Source organism: Miscanthus floridulus, chromosome 11 (assembly GCF_019320115.1).
Source record: "Miscanthus floridulus cultivar M001 chromosome 11, ASM1932011v1, whole genome shotgun sequence".
Classification (NCBI taxonomy): Eukaryota; Viridiplantae; Streptophyta; class Magnoliopsida; order Poales; family Poaceae; genus Miscanthus; species Miscanthus floridulus.
The window spans coordinates 78,466,722-78,476,181 of record NC_089590.1 but is presented as its reverse complement, the minus strand read 5'-3'; the positions used below and the strand labels follow the sequence as shown (position 1 = coordinate 78,476,181).

General features: G+C 47.7%; 1 pseudogene; it reads right to left on the bottom strand.

Annotated features, from left to right (window-relative positions):
- Positions 1-446: 446 nt before the first annotated feature.
- LOC136492256 (protein HOTHEAD-like) lies at positions 447-7,000 on the bottom strand (annotated as a pseudogene).
- Between the last annotated feature and the right edge of the window lie 2,460 nt (positions 7,001-9,460).

Here is a 9,460-nt window from a genome sequence, read left to right as displayed (position 1 = left end):
AAACCATGGATATCCTCTTGGCATCCAACATCTCCCTTTCCCTTTTGCCCTCATGGTTTTGTCCCTCTGAAGTTCTCACCCCACTATCGGATTCCCTTTCTCGTTCGAGATCGAGACCCTTCTTTGGCAATTGACACTAGCCACAAAACACTAACTGCTGGCGATTTTCATTTTACTAAGAGAAACTGACTGTTCAGTATAATATTTGACTACACGGTATATAAAATTAGTGATGCTGCCACACTTACTGCTGGTGATTTCCATTTTCCTAAGAGAAAACGATTGTCCAGTATAATATTTCACCACACAGTAAAATTAGTGATGCTGCCTCACTAATGTTCCTGTTCTGATCAAGAATACATGATCTGAAGCTTAGATGCAGATTTCACTCACTTTAGTACAGATAGTAATAGTAAGAAACAATATGATACAGTTCCGACAATATGTGCAAGCTATTAGTATCAGAATCACACCAACAATATTGAATCCAGCATTACATACTTCAGTTGAGATACTTAATACGCCTACTATCTTGGATTATAGGATCATTACAGTTTTGTTCCCTCTACTCCTTCGGCTGGTATTAAAGCCGGCTGATAAGCCGGCTGAAGCTGTTTCGTTGTGAGAGAAAAATATTGTAGATTTTAGTTGATAAGCCGGCTGATAAGTTCAAGCGAACAGGCCATTCTGACTCTCGTATACCTGCCAAGTTAGAGACACAATCATTCATTGGAAGATTGGTAGGATTCGACCTAAAAAGGCATCCTTGGAGACGGGAATCAGTACCACTAGGGCCTGCCTGGAGAAGTGCTCGAAGTGCGCCGATAAAATATCACAGGTGTAAGCACACTAGGGATTACCTGCCGAGCATCATGACGGTGGCCTGCGGGTTGGTTCCTGGCGAGGCGTTGAAAGTGGAGCCGTCGATGACGCGCAGCGCGTCGACGCCGAGCACTCGGTACTCAGCGTCGACGACCCTGCCGACCTGGCAGCCGCCGTGGTAGTTCCAGATGGTCATGACGGTGTCCTTGCAGAACATCTCAAGCGACGTGGAGTCGCTGTCGTGCCGGGGCAGCAGGTTGACCGGGAACCCGGTCGACATGTTGAGCAGCGTCTCCATGGAGAAGTCGGAGTACGTGAAGCTCTCGAAGGCCTTGGAGTGGATGACGCGCTCGATGACCGACAGGCCGGCCACGCAGCGGCGGAGGTCCTCGGGGTGCGAGAAGTAGTTTAACGTCACCGACGGGTTGTCGTCGGGGTCGCGGTTGCGCAGCTCGAGGTGGCCCGTGGACAGCGGGCCGAGGACCTTCTCCAGGATGAAGCCACCGCGGAAGGCCGAGTCGTCGAGCTGCCTCATCGCCTCCGCTGAGCGCGCGATGGCCTCCGGCGTGCGCTGCTTCGGGGGCACCGTGGCCAGCTGCCCCGTCTGCAAGAACAGCAGTACTCACAGAACAGCAATGAGCCAATGACAGAGCATCGCCGTGGCAAGAACCTTACCTGTGGAGAGAACATGCCGAAGTTGCGCGGCCGGTGGACACCGCCGGAGGCTGAGGGCCGGACGCCCCAGTTGGACCCGCTGGCGCCCTCGATGTAGCTCCCGACCTGGGTGATGCCGACGACCTGTATGAGCGAGATCTCGACCGGGGAAGGCGACGGCACGTAGATGGCGTTCATGGGGTTGTCGGACATCCCCTGCCCGACCCCGGGCTGGTCGTGCACGATGCTGATGCCGAACGAGCTGAGGTGGTCGGCTGGGCCGACGCCGCTGAGCATCAGTAGCTGGGGGCTGCCCATGGCGCCCGCCGAGAGGATGATCTCGTTCCGGCGTCCGGCGTTGAGATACGCCTTGTGCATCCGCCCCTCGGAGTCGTGGAACACCACGCCGCGTGCCACCGGCCGTCTCCCTGGCGCCGAAGTAACCACCAGTCAGTTCGCCTGGTACACTACTGTGGCCAGGCCAGGCAAATTCGGTGCCTGCGGGCTTGGCTGTGCCAGCCAGCATGCCGCGAAGCCGTAAAAGGTAAAAACATTTTACTCGAACAACGTTCTGACCTCTGAAAATGAACAAGATCTTGGCCACTCTAGCCCGTAGCAGCACGTCGAGCCCCTCGGCGCGCGCGTACCTGAGCAGGTCCGCGGCCGTGTGCCGCCGCCCGTTGGCGTCGAAAATGGACCCGCCGACGTAAACCCGTGGTCCGGCGCGACCCCGGCCTCGAGCAGCCCGCTCTGCAGCGCGGCCTGCCAGGGTCCCAGCTCCGGCTGGAACGCCACCACGTCCTCCACCCACCGGTACGCCGCCCCGGTGGCGCCCAGGTCCCACCCGGCGTCCCGCACGTAGTCGTCGCTGGCCCGCGTGTAGAAGCCGGCGTTGATGCAGCTGCCGCCGCCCAGCACCCGCGGGCGCGAGTTGATGACGCCGTCCTCCGACACGAACCGCTGCGCGGGCGTGTAGAAACCATTCTGATCATAGCCATAGATCTAGCCGTACATCATGTAAATATATAACATGTCTTAGTACATGCATTAGATAGAGATTAGAGAGAGGCAGTGCTAGGTTACCGACCATCATAGACTTTCGATCTGCTCGCGTCCGTCATGAAATCGGTGTCTGCGCTAGGACAGCGACGGTCGATGAAGACAGCGTCGGTGATGCGCGGTGGCGACCGACGGTGAAGGCAGTGGAGTCCGGTGACGCGGTCTAGAGGCGGCGCAGTGCTGTGATGGAGGTGCTTCCCGTCACTGACTGCGCCCCTCACTAGATCGGGTTTTGGGTTTGTCGGTGGGGAGCTCGGCTCAGGCGAACCTCGTGACTTGAGCCGCTGGCCCCACCTCTATTTATTACGCAGTGTGACAGGGGCTCTTCAGCCATAGTAGGCTGGGCGCCCCCAATCAGGACGCGGATCAAATGCCTAACTGGGTCGTTGGGCCCAGTTTGGGATTAAAGATCAACCTAACAATCTCTCCCTTAATCTCCTACTATCTTTCAATTTCATATCATTTACTTTTGTTCATTCCATTACAGATTAGCGCATATAGCATGTTTCATCGTCATGGTCAATTATCGATAGACTTAATAGCTACAGCACACCACTCTGTTCTGAAATAGATACTTATCTTTGGGCCTTCTTTTATGCAGGAATTATAGGCTTTCCCTTAAACTCATGTCGGCTACATGTTCTCTGAACACGTTGAGTGGTAAGCCTTTTGTAAGCGGATCCACGAGCATCTTTTTGGTACTTATATGCTCAAGACTTATGACATGATCCCGGATTTTATCTTTCACAACATAATACTTTATGTCAATGTGTTTGGCAGCACCACTTGACTTATTATTATGAGCATACTGTCATGCCGGATTATTATCGCAGTATAACTTAAGTGGTCTATAGATGTCGTCAAACACCTTCAAACCGGGTATGAACATCTTTAGCCAGTTCACCTGCCCCGTTGCCTCATAACACGCTACAAACTCGGCATACATTGTGGACGGTATAGTGACGGTTTGCTTTGAGCTTTTTCATGAAATAGCTCCCCCTACGAGAGTGAATACATATCTAGACGTGAATTTTCTATCATCTCCCGCATAATCAGAATCTGAATATCCCACTATATGGAGTGAATCAGATCTTCTATACGTCATCATGAGGCCTTTCGTTCCTTGGAAATAACGCAAGACTTTCTTTACTAATTTCCAGTGTTCTGTTCTAGGATTGCTCTAGAATCTGCCAAGTAACCCGATAACAAATGCCAAGTCAGGACGCGCACATACTTGAGCATATTGGAAGCTTCCGACGGCTGAAGCATATAGAACCGCTTTCATTTGATCGATCTCGTATTGGTTCCTAGGGCATTGAAAATCCCCATATCTGTCGTCCTTGACTATAGGAGCAGCTGATGGACTATATTTGTGCATATTGAATTTCTTTAAGATTTTTTCTATGTATGCCTTTTGTGACAGTCCTAATACCCCTTTACTTCTATCTCGGTGAATCTCGATCCCTAGAACGAACGAAGTTTCACCAAGATTTTTCATATCAAATTTTGAGGACAAAAACTTCTTTGTCTCTGGTAGTAGACTGACATCACTACTAGCAAGTAAGATATCATCCACATACAGGAAAAGGAAGATAAACTTCCTATTCTTAAACTTTGTATAGATATAATTGTCCTCTATATTTTCTTTAAACCCAAAATTCTTAAACTTCAAGTACCACTGTTTTGAAGCTTGTTGTAATCCATAAATGAATTTTTTTAGGCGGCATCCTATTTGTTCTTTTTCTTCCATGACAAAACCTTTCGGTTGTGCGGTTGTGCCATGTAAACATTTTCCTCCAAGTCCTCATTGAGAAATGTCGTCTTTACATCCATCTGATGTAATTCTAAATCGTAATGTGCCACTAATGCCATTATGATTCTGAAGGAATCCTTACATGAGACTAGAGAAAATGTCTCATTGTAATCAATCCCTTCTCTTTGCGTAAAGCCTTTTACCACAAGTCGAGCTTTATATCTCTCTATATTTTCTTGAGAGTCAAGTTTTGTTTTGTAGACGTATTTACAGCCAACTGTTTTGGCTCCTTTAGAAATTATTTCCAAGTCCCAAACTTTATTGGCATTCATTGATTTCACTTCATCTTCCATGACCTCAAGCCACTTTGATGAATGATCACTTCTCATAGCTTCTTCAAATGAGGTGGCGTCATTCTCCATTTAAAATTCCTCAGTGTTGTATACTTCATAGTCAGCAGGAATAGCTGATTTTCTAACTCTTTGAGACCTTCTAGAGGCCTCCATATTTGGCACATCTTCTGTTTGAGGCTGTTGTTGCTCCCCCTCATGTGTGGCAATAGGTTCTACAGGATCCTAAAGGACAGATTCCTCATCGTCATTCATTATTGCCACAGGTGGAATAATAACAGGTGCTGGCACCACAGTATCTTATACTATTGGTGCAGCGACAGTAGGTAGTGAGAAAAATAGCTCATGAATCATTAGAGTGGGTGCATACACCCGCTTCTCTTTAAAGTCAATTTCTCGAGCTACCATGCTCCCCCTTATCATTTCATCCTCTAGGAAGACAGCGTGTCTTGTTTCCACAAACTTTGTATGTCTATCTAGATAGTAGAAACGAAAACCTTTTGATTTTTCTGGGTAGCCAATGAAATGGCAACTTACTATTTTGGAATCTAGCTTCTCAATGTTTGGGTTAAATACTTTAGCCTCAGCAGGACTCCCCCACACACGTAAGTGGTTTAGTGGGGGTACTCATCCTGTCCACAACTCATACAGTGTTTTAAGCACCGACTTACTTGGTATTCTATTGAGAATACGAATGGCGATTTTTAACGCCTCCATCCACAGGCTCGACGGTAAGGTGGAGTAACTTATCATACTACGCACCATATCCATCAGGGTACGATTGCGTCTTTCAGCTACTCCATTCTGCTGAGGTTCGCCCGGTGTAGAATACTGTGCTACTATGTCATTCTCCTATAAGAACCTTGCAAAAGGTCCAGGAACTTGGCCATATGGGATATGCCGACCATAGTACTCTCCCCCACAGTCGGACCTGACTATCTTGATCTTTAAATTGTGTTGGTTTTTAACTTCTGCCTTAAATATCTTAAATATATCCAATGCTTCTGTTCTTTCTTTAATTGGATAAATATAGCCATAATGGGAGTAATCATCTGTGAATGTTATGAATGAATCATAACCATCCACACTCTTTATAGAAAACGGACCACAGATGTCTGTGTGAATAATCTGTAAAATTCCTGCGCTTTGTTTGGCATCCTTCTTAATTTTCTTTACATACTTTCCTTTTATGCATTCTCTGCATTGTTCTAAATCTGACAGCTCCAATGAAGGAAGAATATCATTCTTAACTAGTATTTCTATTCTCCCCCTTGAAATATGGCCTAAATGACAGCGCCATAATTTCGACAACGCATCGTGAGCTCTCTTTCGTTTTCTGTTTACATCTGCAGACGATGATACATTCTCATTGTCGCACGCAATGTTCCCATCATCGCATACAATATTCACATCATCACGTAGTGATAACAAATAAAGCTCATTTTGTAAGATAGCAAGACCAACACATGCATTATTAAATGTTATCTTACATTTATCATTTCTAAAATAGCAATCATATCCATCATTGTCCAAGCATGAAACACTAATCAAGTTTTTCTGTAAAGAGGAAACATAAAGAACATCTCTAAGTAAAAGTGTGAAACCATCAGCAAGCTCTAGATAAAGATCGCCAATGGCTTCAACATCTACTCGGACTCCATTTGCAACTTTAACGTGTCTTTCTCTTCTTTACGTAGTCCTCGTCGAACGGAATCCCTATAAAGAATTAGCAACATGAACAGTTGCACCTGAGTCAATCCACCAAGTAGATTTCGAATACTGTACATACAGGGATTCATTTATGAACATAATAATGTTCTCACCTTTTTTGCTATGATCATCTTTAAGTAATCGAGACAATCTTTCTTATAATGTCCCGTCTTCTTACAATAGAGACACTGGTCTTTCTCTACTGTGAACTTGTTCTACTGAGGCTGATGCAGCATGGGACCCTTTCCCTTTGGCTTTGAGGAGGAGTTAGCATTATTATTCTTTTTTTATTGTCTTTCACATAATTAATAGTGCCACCATTTGCAGCTTTCATTCTCTCCTCCTCTTGCACACATATAGCCATGAGCTTCTCTAAGTCCCATTTCTCGAGCTGTATGTTGTAATTGATAACAAAAGTGTCAAATTTCTTTGGTAAGGAAGCAAAAATAAGATGGATAAGTAACTCTTCCTTAAGAGCCAGATCTATTGGTTTTAGCTTTGATGCCAAATTGCTCATCCTTAGTATGTGCTCTCTTATGTCACCATTTTCAGAGTACCTCTCTGTCACCAGCTGTTTTATCGGCTGGGTAGCATATGTCTTTGAAGAGCCAGTGAACTGACTCTTTATTCTATCAAGGTACTCGGTGACCATGTCACACTCTAGGATTGAGCCCACAATTGCAGGCTCAATCGTGTTCTTTATCACAGCCAAACATTTTTTGTTGGCAGTGACCCACTTCCTATGCTCAAGATCATAAGACATCTTTTAGGATGCAAAATCCCTCTCTCTTGTTGTCTAAACGGCATCAGCCTTGTTTGTCTCCCTCATCGGTGCCACAAGCTCAGTGGGACACGGTGAGGTGACTACCCAGTCCACCTCAGCCAATATGAAGGCTAGGTCAATCTTTTTCTTTCACTCCGTGTAGTTATCTCCTTTGAGAGTGGGGATCTCTTTGATACAACCAATTAAGTTGTATTCGCCTGAAAACACAATTCATATAGAGTGAGAATATAAACATAATAATAACAAATGCATGCCTTAGTTCCAACGTTGGTCAAAATTAAAACATATAATTGCCCTCTACACTAATTCTACATCACTGTGGGACAGAAATAGAATTAATGTATGACAAAACATCATAATATTGCCATTAATCAACGTTGGTCAGAATAATAACAATATTATAATAAACTAAAAACATATCCATTTTTTAAAATTAAATTCTCCCATTTGTTCAAATTTAATAATGAAAATAACAACTTTAAATACGCAGCGGAAAAATGAACTCATTTTCTTGAAATTTTCCCACAGGAAAAATTCGTTTTTCTAATTTCTTTTGAGCCATTTTCCATTTTTCAATTTTACTAAAAAAGAAAAAAGAAAAATTGGGCTCCCTCTTTCCTGCCACTGGGCCCGAAGCCGGCAATTTGGCTCGGCCCACCACCTCTGCGCGGCGCTCGGCCGCACCTAGGCCACAACGTGGGCCTAGGCCAGCAAAGTGCCGCGGCCGCACGCGCCCACCTGGGCCGCGAAAACGGCCTGCTCAATCTGAGCCATCCGCGTCGATCCGACAGCCGAGCGGCGTTTTCACAGGATAAAAAAACCCCTCAGCCGTGATCGTCCTTGAAACCCTAGCCCATTCTTTTCTTTGCTCTCTCTCTCTCTTCGCTGGTCTCCTCACTCCTCCCCGCAGCGTAGCCGTAGCGAGGTGAGTCCGAGCGAACAGACGACGGAGGGCGAGCAGAGCCTTGGCACCGTCGCCGGCCCCCTTGCCGGCAAGCGCGCTCCCCAGCGGGTGAGCGCGCCGCCGTCGAGCGGTCTAGCTGCGCGCCCCCTTGGCCAGAGCCCGGCGAGTAGCGCCCCTGGCTCAGCCTTCTTCTCCCCGTGCGCCAGCGAGCCGCACTATGGTGGTGTCAGCAGCGGTCGAGGCAGGCCTCCCCTTCTCCTTCTTTTCCTTCTGATTTGTTCTTCTCGGATTCAACCGATTGGGGATCTAGGGTTAGGGTTTTAGGTTAGAGTTAGGGATTCACTCTGTTCTTTTTCTTCCCGAATTGATTTCGAGTTTAGGGTTCGGTTTCGAGTGGACTTGAAGCCGAGTCCTCCTTCTCTTCTTTCTTTTACCCAGTTAGGGTTAGGGTTAGGAAAACCCTCTTCTTTTCTCAGATCCGAACGGATCTACTCTATGTTTTATCGTTCACCCGTTCTAGATCTAAAACCCTAGAAAACACTGGCTCTGGTACCATTGTAAAACCTATGGAATCACTAGGAGCATAGATTTAGCCGGGTACTTGCTGTTGAATAGAATCATGAATCCTAGATCATCTACTAGCGCAGTAACAGTAGGTAGAACGAGAGAAAGAGAGGGGTAGAAGATGGACGTGTCAAACCTGACACCGCAGTGGAGGAGGATCTGCTCGCGTCCGCCATGGAGTCGGTGTCTACGCTTGGATAGCGACGGTCGGGGAAGACGGGTGGCGGCGCAGTACAGTGGTCGCGGTGATGTAGTCCGGTGGCGGCGTGGCTGGTGGCTTCCCGTCACTGGCTGCGCGCCCTCTAGATCGGGTTTAGAGTTTGTCGGTGGGGAGCTCGGCTCAGGCGAACCTCGTGACTTGAGCCGTCGGCCCCCATCTCTATTTATTGCGCAGTGTGACAGGGGCCCTCCAGCCATAGTGGGCTGGGCGCCCCCGATCAAGGCGCGGATCAAAGGCCCAACTGGGCCGTTGGGCCCAGTTTGGGATTAGAGATCAACCTAACAGGGCGAGCGCGGGGAGGTGTCGGACAGCGTGTCCGCGAAGCGAGCCATGTCCCCGATGCGCTCGTCGTCGTAGTGGGGGCAGCCGCGCTCCAGCAGGAGCACGCGGAAGTGCTCTGACAGCGTGGCCGCCACCGGGCACCCAGCCGTGCCGCCGCCCACAATGATGTAGTCGTAGTACGACACGCTGGGCGCCAGCGCTGCGTCCTTCATGAATGTGTAGTTCACGCCACGTACTATGTTTGATTTCTTCACGCATGCAATGCATGCATCATATATACGGTGAGTGAGCGATTAGCTACTATATGATATGAAACGGGGAAGGAACTAACGGAGAAGAAACTATCACCGTACCTTTG